Source organism: Lithobates pipiens, unplaced genomic scaffold (assembly GCF_037356315.1).
Source record: "Lithobates pipiens isolate NorthernLeopardFrog02 unplaced genomic scaffold, aLitPip1_a1.2 Scaffold_25, whole genome shotgun sequence".
Classification (NCBI taxonomy): Eukaryota; Metazoa; Chordata; class Amphibia; order Anura; family Ranidae; genus Lithobates; species Lithobates pipiens.
In genome coordinates this window covers 233,962,394-233,988,005 of record NW_027507787.1, presented here as the reverse complement: position 1 = coordinate 233,988,005, position 25,612 = coordinate 233,962,394, and the positions used below count along the sequence as shown (strand labels likewise).

Sequence of the window (25,612 nt, the reverse complement as noted above, 5' to 3'; positions counted from 1 at the left end):
TGCGGTCCTTTAACCTGTAGGGTCCCGACACACTTACAACATTGACATACACATATTATGGCCAATTTTTTTTTGGACAGGGTCTAATTAACCTACCAGCATGTCTTTGGAGTGTAGGAGGAAACCGGAGTACCCGGAGGAAACCCACCCAGGAACAGGGAGAACATGCAAACTCCAGGCAGATAGTGTCGTGGTCGGGATTTGAACCAGCTGCTAGGTGAAAGTGCTAACCACTACACCACTTTGCTGCCCCGGGCATTGGTTTTTCGACTATTCGGCACTGCGCTACTTTAACCACTTGAAGACCGGGCCTCTTTTTGAGATTTGTTGTTTACAAGTTAAAAAACTTTTTTTTTTTTGCTAGAAAATTACTACATTTTAATTTTTTTTCCCCTAAACCCTTGTACACACGGTCGGATATTCCGACAACAAAATCCGTCAGATTTTGTCTGACAGATTTTGTCCGCAACTTGTGTTGCATACACACGGTCGGACAAAGTTGCCGTAAAATCCGATCGTACGTAACGTGACGAGGTTATTTCGTTACGGCGGGACTACGTTCACGCTAGTAGCCAATAGCTTTGGTCTAGGAATTTGATCTGAGCATGCGTGGCACTTTGTCCGATCGGAATTCTCTACACACAATTGGACAAGGTCCGATCGGATCATGTTGTCGGAAAGTTTTATAGCCCGGCTCTAAAACTTTGTCCGTCGGATATTCTGACGGAAACAGTCCGATGGAGCCCACACACGGTCCGATTATCCGACAACACGGTCTGATCGGACATTTTCCGTTGGAATGTCCGACCGTGTGTACAAGGGCTAACACCCTAGAGACTAAAATGGCGGTCGTTGCAATACTTTATGTCACACCGTATTTGCGCAGCGGCCTTACAAGCGCACTTTTTTATTTGGAAAAAATATATACTTTTTTGAATTAAAAAAATAATGCCCTGTACACACGGTCGGACATTCCGACCACAAAATCCATCAGATTTCTTCCGACGGATTTTGTCCGAAACTTGTGTTGCATACACACACACGTTCGGACAAAGTTGTCGTAAAATCCGATCGTTCGGGAACGAGGTGACGTTCGTTGAGTACTACGGGATTATGTAAAGGCCAGTAGCCAATAGCTTTGGTCTCGTAACTTAATCTGAGCATGCTTGGCACTTTGTCCGTCGAAATTCTCTACAAACGAACGGAAAAAAGTCTGATCCGATTTTGTTGTGGGAAAATTTTAGATCCTGCTCTCAAACTTTTTCTGTTGGGATTTGCGATGGAAAAAGTCCAATAGAGCCCACACACGCTATGAGTAAGCACTGATTACGGTGCGAAACGCGTCAGTTTTCCTGTACCCTATTATTCTTTTGCTGTGGATTTTTTTATTTTGTTTTGATGTGACCCACATTGTTTCAATTAAAGATGGTATTTCAAGTCTTTTTCCAGTGTGCGGCTATCCAGAGATTTGTCCTGCTTGTTTGCTCATGGTGTGTGTAATGGTCAGCACCTGGGGCTCATCAATAGGAGACAGAGTTTCAGTCCTCGAGGATTACTTTGGAGCGGTGGTCTATCCTTCCTATCAAGAGCCCACACACGATCGGATTTTCCAACAACATAATCCAATCGGACCTTTTCCGTCGGAATTTCCGACCGTGTGTACAGGGCATAAGACAACAGTAAAGTTAGCCCAATTTTTTTTTATATACTGTAAAAGATAATGTTACACCAAGTAAATTGATACCCAACATGTCACGCTTCAAAATTGCGCCCGCTCGCGGAATGGCGAGAAACTTTTAAATCTCCATATGCAACGTTTAAAAAATTCTATAGATTGTATGTTTTAAGTTACAGAGGAGGTCTAGAATTATTGCTCTCGCTCTACCGATCGCGGCGATACCTCACATGTGTGGTTTGAACACCGTTTTCATATGCAGGCGCAAGTCACGTATGCATTTGCTTCTGCACGCGTCGGGACAGGGCGTGTTTAAAAAAAATTATTTTTTTTTCTTATTTATTTTACCTCTTCTTTTTTTTTTTTTTTTTACATTTTTACACTGCTTTTAAAATGTTTTAATTGTGTTACTTTTATTCCTATTACAAGGAATGTAAACATCCCTTGTAATAGAAAAAAGCATGACAGGTTCTCTTAAATATGAGATCCGGGGGGTCAAAAAGACCTCAGATCTCATATTTACACTAAAATGCAATAAAAAAAAATGGCCCTTTAATGGAAAGGAGCCCCTGTCTCCTGTTCATTCATTTTCAGATGCAGCTGAGGCTGCAGAAAAAGGGACTGGGGAATCTGTATCCTCATTCCTTTTCTCTGTCTCAGGGGTCTGACCCCTGACATCTCACCAAAGCACATAAAACAATTTTTCGACATGTGGTTATGTATTCACCCCCTTTGTTATGAAGCCCATAAAAAGCTCTGGTGCAACCAATTACCTTCAGAAGTCACATAATTAGTGAAATGATGTCCACCTGTGTGCAATCTAAGTGTCACATGATCTGTCATTACACATACACACCTTTCTGAAAGGCCCCAGAGGCGGAAACACCTAAGCAAGAGGCACCACTAACCAAACACTGCCATGAAGACCAAGGAACTCTCCAGACAAGTAAGGGACAACGTTATTGAGAAGTACAAGTCAGGGTTGGGTTATAAAAAAAATATCCAAATCTTTGATGATCCCTAGGAGTCCCATCAAATCTATCATAACCAAATGGAAAGAACATGGCACAACAGCAAACCTGCCAAGAGACGGCCGCACACCAAAACTCACAGACCGGGCAAGGAGGGCATTAATCAGAGAGGCAGCACAGAGACCTAAGGTAACCCTGGAGGAGCTGCAGAGTTCCACAGCAGAGACTGGAGTATCTGTACATAGGACGACAATAAGCCGTACGCTCCATAGAGTTGGGCTTTACGGCAGAGTGGCCAGAAGAAATCCATTATTTCCAGCAAAAAACAAAATGGCGCGTTTTGAGTTTGTGAAAAGGCATTTGGGAGGCTCCCAACATGTATGGAGGAAGGTGCTCTGGTCTGATGAGACAAAAAACTGAACTTTTTGGCCATCAAAGAAAACGCTATGTCTGGCGCAAACCCAACACATCACATCACCCACAGAGCACCATCCCCACCGTGAAACATAGTGGTGGCAGCATCATGCTGTGGGGATGTTTTTCACCAGTTGGGACTGAGAAACTGGTCAGGGTTGAGGGAAAGATGGATGGCGCTAAATACAGGGAAATTCTTGAGCAAAACCTGTAGCACTCTGTGTGATTTTAGGCTAGGACAGAGGTTCACCTTCCAGCAGGACAATGACCCCAAACACACTGCTAAAGCAACACTTGAGTGTTTTAAGGGGATACATGGAAATGTGTTGGAATGGCCTAGTCAAAGCCCAGACCTCAATCCAATAGAAAATCTGTGGTCAGACTTAAAGATTGCTGTTCACAAGCGCAAACCATCCAACTTGAAGGAGCTGGGGCAGTTTTGCAAGGAGAAATGGACAAAAATCCCAGCGGTAAGATGTGGCAAGACTCATAGAGACTTATCCAAAGAGACTTATCCAAAGTATTGACTTTAGGGGGTGAATAGTTATGTACATTGACTTTTTCTGTTATTTTGTCCTATTTGTTGTTTGCTTCACAATAATAAAAAAAAAAAATCGTCAAAGTTGTGGGCGTGTTCTGTAAATTAAAATGATGCAAATCCTCAAACACCCCATGTTAATTCCAGGTTGTGAGGCAACAAAACACAAAAAATGCCGCTTTTGCAAGGCACTGTTTCTCTCTACTACTAACACCTATGACCTAATAGGACAGAGGAGCGGCCAAACTCCTGCTGGCTGTGTTGCATTAAAAAAAAAAAAAAAAAAAAAAAAAAAAAAAAAAAAAAAATATATATATATATATATATATATATATATATATATATATATATATATATATATATATATATATATATATACACAGTATCTCACAAAAGTGAGTACACCCCTTACATTTCTGTAAATATTTTCTTTTCATGTGACAACACAGAAGAAATGACACTTTGTTACAAAGTGAGTACACCCCTAAGGGAAAATGTCCAAATTGGGCTCAATTAGCCATTTTCCCTCCCCGGTGTCATGTGACTCGTTAGTGTTACAAGGTCTCAGGTGTGAATGGGGAGCAGGTGTGTTAAATTTGGTGTTATCGCTCTCACTCTCTCATACTGGTCACTGGAAGTTCAACATGGCACCTCATGGCAAAGAACTCTCTGAGGATCTGAAAAAAAGAATTGTTGCTCTACATAAAGATGGCCTAGGCTATAAGAAGATTGTCAAGACCCTGAAGCTGAGCTGCAGCATGGTGGCCAAGACCATACAGCGGTATAACAGGACAGGTTCCCCTCAGAACAGGCCTCGCCATGAGCGACCAAAGAAGTTGAGGTCACGTGCTCAGCGTCATATCCAGAGGTTGTCTTTGGGAAATAGATGTATGAGTGATGCTAGGATTGCTGCAGAGGTTGAAGGGGTGGGGGGTCAGCCTGTCAAGTCTCAGACCATACATCACACACTGCATCAAATTGGTCTGCGTGGCTGTCGTCCCAGAAGGAAACCTCTTCTAAAGATGATGCACAAGAAAGTTCGCACACAGTTTGCTGAAGACAAGCAGACTAAGGACATGGGTCACTGGAACCATGTCCTATGGTCTGATGAGACCAAGATAAACGTATTTGGTGTCAGATGGTGACAAGCGTGTGTGGGGGCAACCAGGTGAGGGGGACAAAGACAAGTGTGTCTTGCCTACAGTCAAGCATGGTGGTGGGAGTGTCATGGTCTGGGGCTGCATGAGTGCTGCTCCCAGCACTGGGGAGCTACAGATCATTGAGGGAACCATGAATGCCAACATGTACTGTGACATACTGAAACAGAGCATGACCCCCTCCCTTCAGAGACTGGGCCGCAGGGCAGTATTCCAACATAACGACCCCAAACACACCTCCAAGATGACCACTGCCTTGCTAAAGAAGCTGAGGGTAAAGGTGATGGACTGGCCAAGCAATGTCTCCAGACCTAAACCCTATTGATCATCTGTAGGACATCCTCAAACGGAAGGTGGAGGAGCACAAGGTCTCCAACATCCACCAGCTCCGTGATGTCATCATGGAGGAGGGGAAGAGGACTCCAGTGCCAACCTGTGAAGCTCTGGTGAACTTCATGCCCAAGAGGGTTAAGGCAGTGCTGGAAAAAGTTGGACATTTTCACTTTGGGGTGTACTCACTTTTGTTGCCAGCGGTTTAGACATTAATGGCTGTGTGTTGAGTAATTTTGAGGGGACAAAAAATGTACACATTGTAGCAAAGTGCAATTTCTTTATTGTTGTCACATGAAAACATATAATAAAATATTTTCAAAAATGTGAGGGGTGTACTCACTTTTGTGAGATACTGTCTATCCAAAGCTGTCTATATAAAATAATTATTTCTCAAGAAAAATCCATGTGTAGTTAAGCTGGAGTTAAAATCTGAGCAATTTTAACAATGTTGAAAAAAAAAAAATATATATATATATATATGTTTGATCTACATATGCAAAATCAGGATCCAGCACAGCGTGGTGAGGGACAGAAGCCGGCCAGCGCTTTAGGACGTTGCTTGTAATTTGGAAAGTCTATGATGATTATTCATCATCTATATAATGGTTGCTCAAGTAGCTTATGAATAAAACATCTTCTTATATTAAAATGTACAGATTCCTAGAACCTAAAGACAGCATAATCAGTGGGCGATATGTAGCCAACTTAAAGTGGTGATTAACTAAGATGCACATTATGTGTGTGCGCCTGCATCTCTATTATTTCTTTTTGCAAATATTAACAAATACAGGTTAATTTATGTTGTACATAATTATGCCAATTGTATCAAATTTTTCGTGCTAACTTGATGGCATATTCATAACTTCTAGTTCTATTTTTTCTTTTTTTTTTTTCTTTAAGGAAAACCCAACTCTATCCTTTTAAGAAGACAAGCCAAAATCAACCCTTTTTTCGGTGGAGAGGTGATGGGTTGGTCCTTGTTGGTTTTGTGAACATAAAATTTATTCACACTGTACGGCGGAAACCCTTGGATAATATAGTGTTTTAAAATGTTGAACCCTTGTACTTATTTATAAAACCAGAGCCAGAGCAATAGACACTCTAAAATCTTTGTTGTACGGCGTTGACTGCCAGTGTTGCCTCGGGCCCAAACATGAATTCAGGCCGAACTTAGGCTGTTCGCCCCGAATTGTCTGGGCGTTCCAACATTTGTTTGGCCCAGCTGAGCCCCCACAATGCACAGTGCGCCGCACAGTGCATTGGAAGCCTTCATTGGCTGAAGCAATGAAGGGTTTTCCCAATCGGGGCACAAAACACTGTCAAAGTCATGACTGGAGAAAGTAATGATGACTGTACCCAACCATGGCTCATTGCTCATATTCCCCCCCCCCCACCCCCATAAAAGGATCCTTCCCAGAGCAGCCATTTGCAGCGTGATATTGTAGTGGAGAGAGATAGAACAGAGCTCTGTTCAGTGCAACTAGTGAGTTAGTGAGCTATAGTGATTCTATTGTGATTGTAGAATGTCAGTTTAGTGTGAATCTAGTCCAGTGTGAGTGTAGTACGACCTTCCTTTTTACTTTAGTGTCAGTTTAGTATTTCAGGGCACTGAAGGATATTAATGTGTGTTAGTGCACCTTTACTGCAGTATATTGAGGTGTGTTAGTGCACCTTTACTGCAGTATATTGAGGTGTGTTAGTGCAGTGTTTACTGCAGGATATTGAGGTGCGTTAGTGCACGTTTACTGCGGTATATTGAGGTGTTGTTGTGCATGTTTACAGCAGTATATTGATGTGTGTTAGTGCACGTTTACTGCAGTATATTGATGTGTGTTAGTGCACGTTTACTGCAGTATATTGATGTGCGTTAGTGCACGTTTACTGCAGTATATTGAGCTGCGTTAGTTCATGTTTACTGCAGTATATTGAACAACATTAGTGCATGTTTACTGCAGTATATTGATGTGCGTTAGTGCACGTTTACTACAGTATATTGAGCTGCGTTAGTTCATGTTTACTGCAGTATATTGATGTGCGTTAGTGCACGTTTACTGCAGTATATTGAGCTGCGTTAGTTCATGTTTACTGCAGTATATTGAACGACATTAGTGCATGTTTACTGCAGTATATTGAGGTGTGTTAGTGCACGTTTACTGCAGTATATTGAGGTGTGTTAGTGCACTTTTACTGCAGTATATTGAGGTGTGCTAGTGTCCGTGTACTGCAGGACACCTTGAGGACACCTTAAAGGGGAGTTTATGTAATGCCTTTCCAGACTCTGGTAGGTTACAGTCTCATAGAAAGGCTAGTTCAATTTTTTTTTTTTTTTAGTCCTCGGCACCCAGGGCTGTCAGCTTCCACATACCATCGGCAGTGTCTGCATCATACGGTGGGAGATTATCTAGGGGCGAAAACAGAGATGGAGAGCTTTACAGTTGACCACTGCGCTTCCTCTCGAGCACTAGCAATTGCCATTGTCTTCTTATGCCTTCACATCAGTTTCATGGGGAGCCTGTCAACCCCAAGATCATCATGCCTAAGCCCTTGTACACACGGTCGGACATTCTGCAAACCAAATCCGTTGGATTTTGTCCGACGGATTTTGTCTGACGGATTGTGTCCGAAACTGTTGCATACACACGGTCGGACCAAGTTGTCGGAAAATCCGATCGTTCAGAACGTGATGACGTTATTTCGTTACGATGGGACTACGTTCACGTTAGTAGCCAATAGCTTTGGTGTAGGAATTTGATCTGAGCATGCGTGGAACTTTGTCCAATCAAAATTCTCTACACATGATCGGAGTATGTCCGATCGGACCAGTTTGTCGGAAAATATTTCCAACAAGTTGGAAAATTGGGTCCGACGGATATTCCGACGGAAACAGTCCGATGCATACCACACACAGTCGGATTATCCGACAAAACGGTCTGATAGGACACATTCTGTCGGAATCTCCGACCGTGTGTACAAGGGCTAAGAGAAAGTCTCCAGAAGGAGCTGAAGCCAAGTATGCTGGCAAAGTAACTAAACAAGAGACTACAAGAAGATCGGCAAGACTGTTGGCAAAACCTGCCCCTTCTAAACCTGATTTAAAACCAAAGAAACCTGCAGCCAAGAAGGAGCCAGGCACAAAGGCAAACAAAGGTGCTAAAGGGAAGAAGAAAGAAAACAAGAAGCTGGAAAGGAAGGTACTGCTCCCTCTGAAAATGGTGAAAATAGAGCCGATGAGGAACAGAAAACCGAAGCAACGGATGATGAGACCAAATAACTTGGTCATGGAAATGTTTTCTTGAAGAACTTTAAAAAAATATATATATATTTTTCTCAAGTATTTTGTAAATGCTAATTTTTTTAGGACTACGATAGTTTAACATTTACACATATATAATGTACATGAACGTTTTCCTCTTCATTATTCATGCTTTGCTGTTTCAGTTTCTTTGTCTGCAAGTTTTAGGCCTCTTTCACACGGGGCGGATCAGTAATGATCCGCCCCGTGATGATCAGCTCGCTCAACGGGGATCGCTCCGTTGTCCCCGCTGAGCCGGCGGCGGACAGGGCGGTCTCCGCACACTGTGCAGGGACCGCCCTGTCAGCTCTCCGCTTTCCTCTATGGGGATCGGATGAGCACGGACCGTCTGCCCGTGTTCATCCGATCCGCTCTGCAGACAGACAGAAAAATAGGATTTTCCTCCGTCTGCAGAATCGGACAGTTGCGGAGGCGGACAATAGCGGGTGTCTGCGGATGCTCATCCGCAGACACCCGCTATCCCATAGGGATGAATGTATGCCCGTATTTCATCCGCAAACGGATGGATGAAATACGGACATACCATCCGCATGTGTGAAAGGGGCCTTAAGAATATCAAGATTAGCTCTGGTGGGTGTGTTTGAGGCTGTATTACATATTTACTTTTATCACTTTTAGGAAAACAAAAAAGTCTTGTGCATATAACCACAATTTTTGTGGTTTTGAAAATTACTAAATTATTGTGACCATCTGTTGTTTTTTGTTTTTTTTTGTTTTTTAATTTTTATTTTGTCTAAAGTTGAAAAAAAAAAAAAAAAAAAAAAAAAAGGTGTTGCCTTTTCTTTATCGTACATCACGGGACACAGAGCCATAATAGTTACTATGTGGGTTATAGGCCTCCTTTAGGTGATGGACACTGGCACACCCTAAGACAGGAAGTTGCCTTCCATATAACCCCTCCCGCTACTGGGAGTACCTCAGTTTTTTCACAAGTGTCTTAGGTGTTGGTCACAGATTTGCTATGCTGAGCTCCACTGGAATATTCCTTGCTGGAGCGGGCTATGCAACTGGATCCAATCAAAGTGTCGTTATAGGCAGAATTGAATGGTACCCAGGCCTCGTGGCAGAAGAAATGAGGTTTAGTCTGTAACACATCTCTTTTTAGAGAGCTGGACCCCGGGATCCAATGCTTTGGTTTTTTCAGCCATAAAGTTTTCCTGGTGGGGTACTTTACGGGTCCAGGGGTGTGGATCCTCCGATAAAAAGGGGCCCTGATCCCTGAAAGTTTTTTTAACGGAGCCCACCGCGAGGGGTGAAGATTGGGTCTGTTGGTTTTACCACAGAATCCCTGCGGCGGGAAAGGTAAGTGGAGATCCCTAAGGAATTTTAAATTTTCTTATCGACTGTCTCCTTTAAAAAGTAAACGTTGTCATGCCTAAAGTCACCACTGGGGGCTGTATAGAGCACGTACCTTGTCATGCTTTCCATAGATCACTCTGTGTCCGCAGAAGCTGCAGGCTGCCTCCGGTGAAGCAGTCCCAGGCCTCTGGTATGTTGTTGGGGGGGATTTTTTTCTAAAAACACTCCCACCTGGGCAGAAGCTCTCCCCCTCTCCAACAGGAAAGTAGTATCTAAAGTTAAAAAAAAAAGTGTTTAACCACTTACAGACTGGACCATTTTGCTGGTCAAAGACCAGACCACTTTTTGCGATTCGGCACTGCGTCGCTTTAACTGACAATTGCGTGGTCGTGCGACGTGGCTCCCAAACAAAATTGACGTCCTTTTTTTCCCACAAATAGAGCTTTCTTTTGGTGGTATTTGATCACCTCTGCGGTTTTTATTTTTGCGCTATAAACAAAAATAGAGCGACAATTTTGAAAAAAACGCATTATTTTTTACTTTTTGTTATAATAAATATCCCCCAAAAATATATAAAAAAACATTTTTTTCCCTCAGTTTAGGCCGATACGTATTCTTCTACATATTTTTGGTAAAAAAAATCACAATAAGCGATTATTGATTGCTTTGCGCAAAAGTTATAGCGTTTACAAAATAGGGGATAGTTTTATGGCATTTTTATTAATAATATTTTTTTTTTTTTTTCACTAGTAATGGCGGCGATCAGCGATTTTTATTGTGACTGCGACATTGTGGCGGACACATCGGACATTTTTGACACATTTTTGGGACCATTGTCATTTATACAGTAATCACTGCTATATAAATGTGGGTGGCAGTGTAGGGGTTAAGTGTTCCTTAGGGTGTGTTACTAACTGTGGGGGGGGGTTGGGCTTTAATTTAGTGAACACTGATCTCTGCTCCAATCACATGGAGCAGAGATCAGCGTCACTAGTTGCTAGGCAGAATGGAGAAATGCTGTTTACAACGGCATTTCTTCATTCGGCTGCTCCGTGAGACGATCGCGGGTATGCGACCGGACTCACGGGGGTCCCGATCAGCGCGGCAGATGGCAGGGCGGCAAATTTAAAGGGACGTACAGGTACGCCCATTTGCCTGCCCGTGCCATTCTGCCGACGTACATCGGCGTGCGCTGGTCAGCAAGTGGTTAAGTCTGTATAAACGGTTAAATCAATAGTGACCACAGTGAAAGCTGAAAATTGGAATCAAATATCTAGCTAAAAAGCTAGCAAATAAATACCAATGAGTGAAAAACAAACAAATTATATTTAAATCAAACACATATATGTTATCCCAAAAAATGTATTATTTAGTGTCCATATTATTCTTTCCTCAAAGTCTATTGTGCAATATCTCAAAGAAATATCATTACAATGTGTCCACATAGATGTCCAAAATCTGAAAAAAAAAAAAACGATTTGCTGAACCAACAAACAAATTTACAAAAGTGCACTGTTCTCGGTTTTCCTGTATTCACATCAAATAAGGGGCTTCTGTGTTCCAGCAGTGCTAAAAAATAGAAAATGATGGCCTCTTACCAGATCTCCGTGATCTCCAAATTATAAGAGATCAGGGACAGCGTCAGATTGCAGATCCTGCAGATCCTCCTTCCACCTCCCAGTTCTATACACCGACCTAGCATGGAAGCAGATCACATGTTCCACCACAGATGCTCCAATCTCCACACCAGATCTCATTAAGATCCTAGAGCTAGCTCTTCTCAGTGTTGGGTCATATAGTGTCTGGCGGCACTGTAAGGCTGCTTTCACACTGGGGCGGGAGCGGCGTCGGCGGTAAAGCGCCGCTATTTTTACCGTCGTTTTAGCGGCGGTCTGCGGGCGCTAGCGGGGTGGTTTTAACCCCCGCTAATGGCCGAAAAAGGGTTAAACCCGCCCGCAAAGCGCCGCTGCAGCGGCGCTTTGCCGGCGGTATTGCCGCGGTGTCACATTGATTTCAATGGGTAGGAGCGGTATAGGAGCGGTGAATACACCGCTCCTTCACCGCTCCAAAGATGCGGCTAGCAGGACTTTTTTCACCGTCCTGCCAGCGCATCGCTCCAGTGTCCGGCTTTCACACTGGAGGGAAAGGGGCCGGTTTTTTTCAGGCGCTACACAGGCGCTATTTTTTGCGCTGTAACGCCTGAATACCGCCCCAGTGTGAAAGCAGCCTAACTGACCTCCTCTCTGGTGCACTGTGCATGGCTCAGTCAGACGGTCCTCTCTGGACTCCAGCTTGGCGGCTCTGATCTCATCCGATATTCTCCTCTCCACCCCGTCCCGACGAAGCTCCCGCTCATCACTCCTCTCTAGACTCCTCCTCAGAGAACAGGCCATGAATGTGTCCAATGTCCTGTGTATGGGGCAGGGGAGGGATGTCAGTGAGGAGACTGGAGACTAATCAAAATTCTATAATCTTGTTCCAAATGCACTAAATTGTGGCCTCATCATACAGACTGCCCCCCCCCCCCCCCCCAAGCCATTGTTTATAAAATAAAGAAAGCTTGCAGAGAAAATTTCATTTTTTTCCTTTATAAATATAATTTTTGCTGCAGCAGGTTCTATACATGGTACAGATGTAGAGGCAGACTAAGGAGACCCCCCCCCAGACACTATATTTAAAGGAATTTTTCATTTTTATTATTTCACTTTAAGCATCAGTAAATCACTGTTCATCTAAAAATGTTTTTTACAAACTTTTTTCCATCAATACATGTCCCCAGGGCAATACCTGGACCCCCATAGCCTTTGTATGCCCAATAACTTGCATCTAGGCCCTCAAAATGGGCACTTTTGATTTTTTAATTTCGGGTCCCATAGACTTCAATGGGGTTCGGTATTCGGCTTCCGAATTTTCGCGTTGTTCGAGAGTTCTGTCGCAAACCAAACAGGGGGTCGTTCCGCCCATCTCTATTGACCACCTTTGCAGTATATAAGTGTCAACTAAACGAAGGAAATGTCTACATACCGTATTCCACCCTCTTTGCTACCAGCAAAAACTTAGGACATTTTCTTCTCCAAAATGTCCACTCAACCCTGATGCTCATGGTGGATCAGATCTCATCAAGGACCTCCTCTTCATCAAGCATGTGCCATTAGAAATTATTTGGGGGGCACGACAGGTAGGTATCAAGAGGACCAAGTGCAAATATTACTCGTAGGACAAGAATATGCTGGCCATGTAGTAGGTAGGGGAAGGAAGGGGAAAGGGGATAGGGTATGTTATCCACTCTTGTTATGGTCAGAGGTCAAGGTTAGAGGCCAGTAGCTATAGCAGTAGAGAGGCTCCCAACGACCAGCTGGTTAAGTGCAGCAGCAGGTCACCCTGGCAGATGAGACGGGCTCAACTGAGGTGCAGAGTCTAAGCACTAATCGGTGTTCAGCAGTGGTCCTGATGGTGGAGATGGGTTTTACTGCATGTTAGTACCATGTCACGGTCCTCAGGATCGTCCCACCAGGAGGTGAGCAAACCACAGTGCAGTAGCAGATAGGGATAAGCAGAAACATATTCAATAAACAAGCCAAAGGTTGCTAATGAGTGGTTGCAGGTTGCGATCAAGTGGAAGTATAGTCGAGGAGCAAGCCAAAGATGTGACAAGAGTGACATATTGGTTGGAAAGAGCACAATTATCTTGCAAACAGGAATTGTAAAGGCATAGGAATAGGAAGGAAGTTCATAAAAATAAAAAGAAGGGAGGGCGCACTGACGTTGTGCATTACCAAAGATAATTTTTATAAAAATAAAACAGCAATGACTATACTCACATACAAACATGGTATGCAAGCATATCAACGCAACAGCAATAGCGAGCAGTATTTCTAACATCTGAAACTGGAACAGAAGATGTTTGGAGAAGCAGGCGGTGTTGCAGGGTGGCTAATACGTTTCGAGGGAGGACCCTCTTCCTCAGAGCCAAAGCGATGAGGAAGAGGGTCCTCCCTCGAAAAGCGTTAACCACCCTGCAATAACACCTTGTTCGCCAAACGGTTGCGTTGATATGTTTGTATACCATGTTTGTATGTGAGTAAAATCATTGCTGTTTTTGCTTTTATTAAAATTATCTTTGGTAATGCACAAAGTCGGTGCTCCCTCCCTTCTTTTTATGTTTCAGCTCCAAGGATGCCCATTGTTCAATGGAGCGCAGCAAGAACATTGACATTCCATACATAAGCGCTGACTGCACCACATACCACAAGACCCAGCACCCAAGCCCAGGAGAAGTGCTTCGTGTTATTTGAATAGGAAGTTCATGAGAGGGGCAAAGGGTTCCAGGGAAACAATACACAAGGCAAGATTGTCTAAGGAATCAGGCAGGGAGCTGTCCAGTATCTCAGATGGCTCAGCAAACCTTATTCACCAGAGCCCCTGATGGTGGAGATGCATGTTAGTACCAGGTCACTGTCCTCAGGATTGCCCCACCAAGAGCTGAGCAAGCCAGGGTCCAGTAGCAAATACAGCAGGTTAGGATCAAACGTAGTCATTAACCGGTTCCTGACCGGCGCACGCCGATGTACGTCGGCAGAATGGCACGGGCAGGCATATTGGCGTACAGGTACATCCAATCTATATTTACGCCCTGCCATCGTGAGAGCGTTGGCGGCGGCACGCTTGCGTGGCGGTCGAGACCCCCGTGAGTCCCGTCGCAGGTCCCATGGCTTTCGATCGCCGCGGGCATAACCTTGATCGTCTCATGAGGCGGCTGAACGGAAAGATGCCGTTGTAAACAGCATCTCCCCGTTCTGCCTAGCAACTAGTGATGCTGATCTCTGCTCCATGTGATTGGAGCAGAGATCATTGTTCACTAAATGAAAGCCCAGCCCACCACAGTTAGTAACACACCCATAGGAACACTTAACCCCTACACTGCCACCCACTGGTTAACCCCTTCACTGCCAGTGTCATTTACACAGGAATCACTGCATTTATATAGCAGTGATTGCTGTATAAATGACAATGATCCCAAAAATGTGTCAAAAATGTCCGATGTGTCCGCCATAATGTCACAGTCACAATAACAATCGCTGATCGCCGCCATTACTAGTAAAAAATTATAAAAATGGCATAAAACTATCCCCTGTTTTGTAAATGCTATAACTTTTGCGCAAACCAATCAATAATCGCTTTTTTTTTTTTCTGGGGGAAAAAGCTTTTTTTTATATACATTTTTGGGGGATATTTATTATAACAAAAAGTAAAAAATAATGCGTTTTTTTTCCAAAATTGTCACTCTATTTTTGTTTATAGTACAAAAAATAAAAACCGCAGAGGTGATCAAATACCACCAAAAGAAAGCTCTATTTGTGGGGAAAAAAAGGACGTCAATTTTGTTTGGGAGCCACGTCGCATGACCGCACAATTGTCAGTTAAAGCGACGCAGTGCCGAATCGCAAAAAGTGGTCTGGTCTTTGACCAGCAAAATGGTCCGGGGGCTAAAGTGGTTAATTTTTATAAAGAATATTAATGCTTTTTTTTTTTTTTAGGGTGGCCCTCCACTTTAAGCAAGCCAAAGGTCACTAAGCCCTTGTACACACGGTCGAGATTCCGACAACCAAATGCGTCGGATTTTGTCCTTCGGATTTTGTCCGAAACTGTTGTATACACACGTTGTCGGAAAATCCGATCGTTCAGAACGTGATGACGTTATTTCGTTACGACGGGACTACGTTCAGGCTAGTAGCCAATAGCTTTGATGTAGGAATTTGATCTGAGCATGCGTGGCACTTTGTCCGATCGGAATTCTCTACACATGATTGGAGTATGTCCGATCGGAGCATTTTGTCGGAAAAATATTTCCGGCAAGTTGGAAAATTTGGTCCGACGGATATTCCAACGGAAACAGTCCGATGCAGACCACACACAGTCGGAATATCGGACAAAACGCTCCGATCGGACACATTCCGTCGGAATCTCCGATCGTCTGTACAAGGGCTAACAAGTGGTCGCAGGTTGGGATTAAGCAGAAGTGTAGTAGAGAACCAAGCCAAAGTTGGTAACGAGTGAAAGCAGAGATACAGATGGCAGCAGGAGTGACAAGAACGAGATATTGGCAGGAGAGAGAGCACAATAATCTGGCAAACAGGAAGTGCAGAGACATGGCTTGAACAGGAAATTCATGGGAGGAGCAAAAAGTTCAAGGTTCAGCAGAAACAAGACACAAGTCAGAATTGTTCAAGGGATCAGACGGGGAGCTGTCTAGCATCTCAGCAAGAAGAGGCATCACCAGGCCCAACAGAGGTTGCAGGTTCAGATCCGGGTCCTGACAGTTCCTTTCCATCTTGGGTCACACGGTCAATACCACTCCCTTCTGTGGTCATGGAATTTTATATTGTCTCCAGTAAATTTCTGTATTTAGGGGGTATAAGAAAATCCATGGCACTAAAACCATATTTTAGGACACAAGTTCTATTGTGTGAGGGGTGAGCCAAATGCCACATTCCTAAATAATAGTATCCAACCTCTATGACCAAGAATGGGACCTCGGGAGAAGTCCACATGGATATGTGAGGAAACTATGGAATGAGGATCTTCTGATGGAACTTTAAATGAACTTCTCTAGCTATATACCGTTAGAGGAGACATTTTCCGAAGGCTCTTTTTAGGGATTCACCCATAGTACCCTTAAATCATGAACGGTGGCAAAAATTTGGCATTATAATATCCATTTTTAAATAAATGTACTCCCCCCTCCCTGTAGGACGGGGATTGTAAGCTGGAGGTCATATTATCAGGGTCACTAGGCAACTAAACAAGGCTGGTTTGAACGCTCCCTCTCCCTCCCATACAGGGAACGCCTATATAACCGCATGAATGCGGCATCTAAATACCACTGGGATACATATCACTCTTCTCTGTCTTGTTTACATATTGCTGTGATCCTCTTGAGGACATGGATAGCGAAACGCATTGAGAACAGCCACCTATTATGTGAATACAAAAAAAAATGGTCTTTTGGAAAAACAGCATATAATTTACACAAACCGGACACTTTATTAGGTACACCTGTTCAATTGCTCGGTAACTTGATTAGCCAATCACATGGCAGCAACCTAATGCATTTAGGCATCTAGACGTGGTGAAGACGACTTGTTCAAACCGAGCATCAGAATGGGGGGAAGAAACGGGATTGAAGTGACTTTGAACGTGTCATGGGTTGTTGGTACCAGATGGGCTGGTCTGAGTATTTCTGGGATTTTCACACACACAGCTATCTCTCTGGATTATAGAGAATGGTGGGAAAAAGAGAAAATATCCAGTGAGCGGCGGTTGTGTGGAGGTAATTTGTCTTGTTGATGTCAGAGGTCAGAGGAGAATGGGAAGACTGGTTCCAGATGATAGAAAGGCAACAGGAACTAAATGAATCGCTCATTACACCCAAGGTATGCAGAATGCCATCTCTGAACGCACAACTATGCAGCATATGGGCTACAGCAGCAGAAGACCACTCCAGGTGCCACTCCTGTCAGCTAAGAACAGGAAACTGAGGCTACAATTGGCACAGGATCAACAAAATTGGACAATTGAAGATTGGAAAAACGTTGCCTGGTCTGATGAGTCTGGATTTCAGCTGCGACATTCAGAGGGTGGGGTCAGAATTTGGCGCATGGATCCATCCTGCCTTGTATCACCGGTTCAGGCTGGTGATGGGGGTGTAATGGTGTGTGGGGGGATATTTTCTTGGAACACTTTGGGCCCCTTAGTACCAATTGAGCATGGTTTAAACACCACGGCCTAACTGAGTATTGTTGCTAACCATGTCCATCCCTTTATGACTACAGTGTCCCCATCTTCTGATGGCTCCTTCCAGCAGGATAATGCACCATGTCACAAAGCTCCAATCATCTCACCACTGGACAATGAGGTCCCTGTCCTCCAATGGCCTCCACACTCACCACATCTCATTAAATAGAGGACATTTGGGATGTGGTGGAATGAGAGATTGGCATCATGGATGTGCAGCCGACAAATCTGCAGCAACTGTGTGATGTTATCATGTCACTATGGAGCAAAATCTCTGAGGAGTGTTTCCAACACCTTGTTGTATCTGTGCCACAAAGGCAAAGGGGAGTCCAACCAGCTACTAGCAAGGTGGACCTAATAAAGGGGCTCCAACCCACTCCTAAGGGGGACCTAATAAAGGGGGTCCAAGCTGCTGCCAGCAAGGTGGACCTAATAAATGGGGGCTGACCCACTATTAAGGTGGACCTAATAAAGGGGGTCCAACCCACTACCAGCAAGGTGGACCTAATAAAGGGGATCCAACCCGCTACCAAAAAGGTGTACCTAATAAAGGCGGTCCAACCCGCTACTAAGGTGGACCTAATAAAGGGGTCCAACCAGCTACTAAAGTGGACCTAATAAAGGGGGTCCAACCCGCTACTAAGGTGGACCTAATAAAGGGGTCCAACCCACTACCAGCAAGGTGGACCTAATAAAGGGGGTCCAACCTGCTGCCAGCAAGGTGGACCTAATAAAGGCGGTCCAACCCGCTAATAAGGTGGACCTAATAAAGGGGTCCAACCAGCTACTAAAGTGGACCTAATAAAGGGGGTCCAACCCGCTACTAAGGTGGACCCAATAAAGGAGGTCCAACCCACTACCAGCAAGGTGGACCTAATAAAGGGGATCCAACATGCTACCAAAAAGGTGTACCTAATAAAGGGGGTTCAACCCGCTACTAAGGTGGACCTAATAAAAGGGGATTCAACCCACTACCAGCAAGGTGGACCTGACAAGGGGGGTCCAACCCGCTACTACCATATTTGGTGCAGTAAAAAATGTACTTCTTTGAATAAAAAATGCAGCAAAAACACACCTGTGGTTGCGTTTTTTAAGTCTCATGCCTTTTTTTTTTTTAACAGGTACAAAACGCACTGGAAATGCTTAAAAAAACAGCAAAAAAAACAAAAACGCATTTGCATTTTTTTTTTTTTTTTGTAATTCTTTTATTTATTTAATGCGGAAGAAATAACAGGCACATGGACAATCATAATAAAACATACAGAATTTCAAACATAGAGCTTACAGTATCACTCAGGTGGGACATATATAGAGACCACCCCCAACACAGGCTTAAAACGAAACAAGAAAAACATTCCCAGACCGGGGGCTAGAGTCCTTCTCCAGACCTCCAACATCAATTAGCAAACCAATCCCACCTAGGTGAGCAGCAATCATCGCATGGCCATGTATTACAGTGAGATGGACAAATTTTTGTGTTATAAAGAAAGGGAAAAGGAGGGAGATGGGCGATGAGCCGGGCCCCAGGCGGACAGAACAAACACTCGTTGAAAACCGGTCAGTCCCAGGGAAGCCCACAACCCACTACTGTCCGCCAGGGCTAACCGGCGGGATCTAAGCATGAAAAATAAAGGCTGAGAAAGCAAAACGGTAAGGGGAAAGGGGGGTACGCATTTGCATTTTTTTAACCTCGTTCTTGCGGTAAAGCTGCCCAACTTTCAATGTTACACACATGCACTTGATTGAGTGTGTAAAAAAAGAAAAATCAAAAAGCCGCGTGATAATAAATAAATCTATTCATTAGCACCTTTAAATTCCCTTCATGTAATATTCAGTGTTGGATTTTGCAGCTCTACCAAAAGGTTCCTTCCTATTGCAGTAAAAACTTAAGTCAACCTTGGATTTCTTGGTGGCTTGACCCGTCACCTAGGGCACAGAGGGAGACTTCCCTTTCAGGAACGGTTAATTAATAAGAACCCTACAAGTAATTATTTTCCTCCCTCTGTTGTCAAATAAGCCAGACGCTACACAATGCGGAAGGAGAGCCAGGAATTGTTATTTGATAGTGAGATGGTAGAAGAATGCTTTCCTCCCGCTTAATCTGCCGCATCGTCTGCGCTTTCAATGCGGTCGCCTGTGTGGTTCACCTTCCCTTTGTCAAAGTTTTCTGTCCCCTTTCAAATAAATTAATAGACTTTGCTGCGTTCATTATGTTACTCCTGAAAAGATACAGTTGCAGCTTTTATCTGTCGGTCAGATGTTATACAACATAAGAATAAAAGCGGAAACAAAGACGTCCTGTTACTTTATGGCAAACTCAGACGCCGCCGCTGTATGAATGAGGCCGTCAGCTAAACAGGCTTCAGGTTTTCAATGAAACAAAGTTTCTTTTTTTTTTTTAAATAATTTATGTATTCGCTCGGCAATTGTTTGCCAGAAAATTACTTAGAACCTCCAAACATTATATACAGCCCTGGCCAAAAGCTATTTACACAAATGTAATTTATATTATATTGAAATTACGTAAATTACATTACACAATGACACAAATATAAATTTTCACAGAGTCTGATGCATCAGTGTTTTTAGATCTTTTTGTCAGATGTTACTATGGTATCAGCGGCGGTGCGTCCATAAGGGCGCAACGGGCACCGCCCCCTCTCTCCTGCCACCCCCTCTAGCACCAATAGATAGATTCATTCATTGCATGAATCTATCTATGGCCGCCGCAGCCACCCCCTATTCAGGCGCCCGGCCCCTTTTAGGGGGCGGGCACGTGAATTACAGAGGCTAGCTGGGCGCTTGCAGGTCACTCAGCTGTGTTAGAAAAGTGAATGAATATTCGCTTTCCTAACACTAAACTGCCTCTCCACCAATCAGGTGCTCAGGTCTGTTACCCATCACCTGATTGTCTGAAACAACAGGCGCCTATCAGGTGTCCAATCATAGCAGAGGACGGAAAGAGAGCCTATTTCAGTGCAGGCTAATGTAGTGCTGGCTTGGGCAGGAAATGTTGTGATGGGCATAATGCTCAATTAGTCCTTTTAGGAAAGGGGGACAAAAAGAAATCTATCAAAAAATGAAAGGCAAAAATGTAAACAGTACTGATAAAATGTTACCAAATATTTGAATCACGTTGATTAATATAGTGCATTTAAAGTGGAAGTAAACTCCCCTATCGTTTTCGGCCATGGAAGCTGCCATCTTTGCCTCTGTTTAATCATCAACTGCTATGGTGCTGCACATGTGATTCGTTATGACACCAGCCATTGGATGGTTTGATAGTTTGGCTGAGAGCACAGCCAATGTGCAGTTAGCATTCCTGGCATGCCTTTTTTTTTTAACTGTTTAAATCAATGGGTTTACTTCCACTTTAAGTGCAAGCTAATGTAGTGCCAGCTTGAGCAGGGAATGTTGCGATGGGCATTTCAGTGCAGGCTAATGTAGTGCCGGCTTGGGCAGGGAATTTTGCAATGGGCATTTCGGTGCAGGCTAATATAGTGCCGGATTGGGCAGGAAATGTTGCAATGGGCATTTCAGTGCAGGCTAATGTAGTGCCGGCTTGGGCAGGGAATGTTGCAACGGGCATTTCAGTGCAGGCTAATGTAGTGCCGGCTTGGGCAGGAAATGTTGTGATGGGCATTTCAGTACAGGCTAATGTAGTGCCGGCTTGGGCAGGGAATTTTGCGATGGGCGTTTCAGTGCAGGCTAATATAGTGCCGGCTTGGGCAGGGAATGTTGCGATGGGCATTTCAGTGCAGGCTAATGTAGTGCCGGCTTGGGCAGGGAATTTTGCGATGGGCGTTTCAGTGCAGGCTAATATAGTGCTGGCTTGGGCAGGGAATGTTGCGATGGGCATTTCAGTGCAGGCTAATGTAGTGTCGGCTTGGGCAGGGAATGTTGCGATGGGCATTTCAGTGCAGGCTAATGTAGTGCCAGCTTGGGAAGGAAATGTTGCCATGGGCATTTCAGTGCAGGCTAATGTAGTGCCAGCTTGGTAAGGAAATGTTGCCACGGGCATTTCAGTGCAGGCTAATGTAGTGCCGGCTTGGGCAGGGAATGTTGCGATGGGCATTTCAGTGCAGTCAAATGTAGTACCGGCTTGGGCAGGGAATTTTGCGATGGGCATTTCAGTACAGGCTAATGTAGTGCCGGCTTGGGCAGGGAATTTTGCGATGGGCGTTTCAGTGCAGGCTAATATAGTGCCGGCTTGGGCAGGGAATGTTGCGATGGGCATTTCAGTGCAGGCTAATGTAGTGTCGGCTTGGGCAGGGAATGTTGCGATGGGCATTTCAGTGCAGGCTAATGTAGTGCCAGCTTGGGAAGGAAATGTTGCCATGGGCATTTCAGTGCAGGCTAATGTAGTGCCGGCTTGGGCAAGAAATGTTGTGATGGGCATTTCAGTACAGGCTAATGTAGTGCCGGCTTGGGCAGGGAATTTTGCGATGGGCGTTTCAGTGCAGGCTAATATAGTGCTGGCTTGGGCAGGGAATGTTGCGATGGGCATTTCAGTGCAGGCTAATGTAGTGTCGGCTTGGGCAGGGAATGTTGCGATGGGCATTTCAGTGCAGGCTAATGTAGTGCCAGCTTGGGAAGGAAATGTTGCCATGGGCATTTCAGTGCAGGCTAATGTAGTGCCAGCTTGGTAAGGAAATGTTGCCATGGGCATTTCAGTGCAGGCTAATGTAGTTCCGGCTTGGGCAGGAAATGTTGCGATGGGCATTTCAGTGCAGTCAAATGTAGTGCCGGCTTGAGCAGGAAATGTTGCGATGGGCATTTCAGTGCAATCTAATGTAGTGCCGGCTTGGGCAGGAAATGTTGCGATGGGCATTTCAGTGCAGGCTAATGTAGTGCCAGCTTGGGAAGGAAATGTTGCGATGGGCATAATGCTCAATGAGTCCTTTTAGGAAAGGAGGACAAAAGGAAATCTATCAAAAAATGAAAGGCAAAAATGTAAACAGTCCTGATAAAATTGTACCAAATATTTGAATCAAGCTGTAATTTGCGTCCTTTAATTTTCTTTTTACTTCTCATTTAGAGCAGCACCATTCATTTATTTTTAAATCTATTCTTGGTTAAGCTGTAAATAATGATGTTTGTTGTTTAAACCGTGGGTTTTTTTTTTTCTTTTCTGGTGGATGTGAGCAGAATGCTGCAGTGACTGTGATTCTGAGCGTTGGTTATTGCAGCAATTTAAGTCGCAGAGCTCGGTTTATGAAGCCTGCAAGAAGGATTTATCGGCAAGTCATAAAATCTTTATATATGGATTGCTCCTTTTGTTGTAGTAATTATCACCGCCAACAGTTATGCAGAGTATTCAAACAAATTTTTGGAGCCTTACACTACACAAGTCAGAGTAATTACACCCTCAGCACATCACACATCATTAAATACATTGACATCTATCACAAAAGAAGAAGACGCCGAGCATTACAAGATCACATTTGCCTTTTGTAAGCAGGAAATCAAATAGAAATCGTGTTTTTATAAATTGACAAAAATGACTGAAAATGCCATCCTTTTAGGAGCAGTCACTTATTCTTGATGGATGTCTTCCCCCACGCTCTTCCTCTCGACAGTATGTCGTCAAAAAAACCCTTCTCTACGGACTTTATGGAGCTGTTTTTCTGTATATTTATAACTTGGTAAAGGAGGCATCTAGAAACGACTAGACCCCAGGACAAAAGGTTTGTACAATTCCAATTCTCTGTGTGTGTTCAAAATGTATCCAAAGCCAAAACTTTTTTATTCAAATAAAGAATTTTTTTTTTTTTTTTTTTGTTTGTTGTTGTCTGTCCCTCCAGTGTCCATAAATATTGGGACTTCGACACAATTCTAATCTTTTTGGCTCTATACACCACCGCAATGGATTTGTAATGAAATGAAACAAGACGTGCCTTTAAAGCGGAGGTCCACCCTAAAATGGACCTTCCGCTCATCAGAATCCTCCCCCCCTCCGGCGCCACAATTGGCACCTTTCAGGGGGGAGGGGGGTGCAGATACCTGGATAATCCAGGTAACTGCACCCACTTTCCCGGGATAGCTCTCTGTGGAAAGGGGCGTAGATTACGCCCCTTTCTGCAAGTGCCCGCCCCCTTCCGCAAGTGCCCCGCTGCCTGCTGGGAAACACACAGATCCCAGAGGCAGCGGGGACCGTCCTTATTGCGCAGCGCGACTCGCGCATGCGCAGTAGGGAACCGGGAAATGAAGCCGAAAGGCTCCATTTCCTGATTCCCATACCCAAGATGGCGGCGGCAGCACCCGAGTGACGATCTAGAGATCGGCTTCGGGTGCCGACATCGCGGGCGCGCTGGACAGGTAAGTGTCACTATTTTAAAAGTCAGCAGCTGCAGTATTTGTAGCTGCTGGCTTTTAAAAAAAAAACGCGGAGTCCCAGCGGACTCCCGCTTTAACTGCAGACTTGCAGCTTTAATTTGAGGGTATTTACACCCAAATCAGGTTACCGGTGTAGGAATTACAACAGTTTGTATATGCGCCTCCCACTTTTTAACCACTTTCAGCCCCGGACCATTTTGCTGGCCAAAGACCAGACCACTTTTTGCGATTCGGCACTGCGTCGCTTTAACTGACAATTGCGTGGTCGTGCGACGTGGCTCCCAAACAAAATTGACGTCCTTTTTTTTCCCCCACAAATAGAGCTTTGTTTTGGTGGTATTTGATCACCCCTGCGGTTTTTATTTTTTTGCGCTATAAACAAAAATAGAGAGACAATTTTGAAAAAAACGCATTATTTTTTACTTTTTGTTACAATAAACATCCCCCCCAAAAAAAAAAAAAAAAAAAAAATATATATATATATATATATATATATATATATATATATATATTTATATATATATATTTAAAACTTTTCCCTCAGTTTAGGCCGATACGTATTCTTCGACATATTTTTGGTAAAAAAAATTGCAGTCGTGCGACGTGGCTCCCAAACAAAATTGACGTCCTTTTTTTTCCCCACAAATAGTGCTTTAGTTTGGTGGTATTTGATCACCCCTGCGGTTTTTATTTTTTTGCGCTATAAACAAAAATAGAGAGACAATTTTGAAAAAAAAAAACGCATTATTTTTTACTTTTTGTTATAATAAACATCCCCCAAAAATATAAAAAAAAAAAAATTTCCCTCAGTTTAGGCCGATATGTATTCTTCGACATATTTTTGGTAAAAAAAATCGCAGTCGTGTGACGTGGCTCCCAAACAAAATTGACGTCCTTTTTTTCCCCCCACAAATAGAGCTTTCTTTTGGTGGTATTTGATCACCTCTGCGGTTTTTATTTTTTTGCGCTATAAACAAAAATAGAGCAACAATTTTGAAAAATACGCATTATTTTTTACTTTTTGTTAAAATAAATATCCCCCAAAAATATATATATATAAAAAAAAATTCCCTCAGTTTAGGCCGATACGTATTCTTCTACATATTTTTGGTAAAAAAATAGCAATAAGTCATTATTGATTGGTTTGCGCAAAAGTTATAGCATTTACAAAATAAGGGATAGTTTATGGCATTTTTATTAATAATTTTTTTTTTTTTTACTAGTAATGGCGGCGATCAGCGATTTTTATTGTGACTACGACATTGTGGCGGACACATCGGACATTTTTGACACATTTTTGTGACCATTGTCATTTATACAGCAATCAGTGCTATACAAATGCACTGATTCCTGTGTAAATGACACTGGCAGTGAAGGGGTTAACCAGTGGGTGGCAGTGTAGGGGTTAAGTGTTCCTAGGGGTGTGTTACTAACTGTGGGGGGCTGGGCTTTCATTTAGTGAACACTGATCTCTGCTCCAATCACATGGAGCAGAGATCAGCGTCACTTGTTGCTAGGCAGAACGGGGCGATGCTGTTTACAACGGCATCTCTCCGGGTATGCCCACGGCGATCGAGTCCGTGGGACCCGCGAACGGACTCATGGAGGTCCCGACCAGCATGCGAGCGCGATGGCGGGGCGGCATTAAAGATTGTTGGACGTACCTGCACGCCAATATGCTTGCCCGTGCCATTCTGCCGACGTACATCGGCATGCGCTGGTCGGGAACTGGTTAAGGGACCAAAAGTAATGGGACAGATTAACAATTACCCTTCAAACTTT

The 25,612-nt window shown here is 43.8% G+C and overlaps 1 pseudogene; it reads left to right on the top strand.

The window, feature by feature from the left end:
* The first annotated feature begins 6,145 nt into the window (after window positions 1–6,145).
* LOC143930961 (high mobility group nucleosome-binding domain-containing protein 3 pseudogene) lies at window positions 6,146–9,083 on the top strand (annotated as a pseudogene).
* Window positions 9,084–25,612: the final 16,529 nt, after the last annotated feature.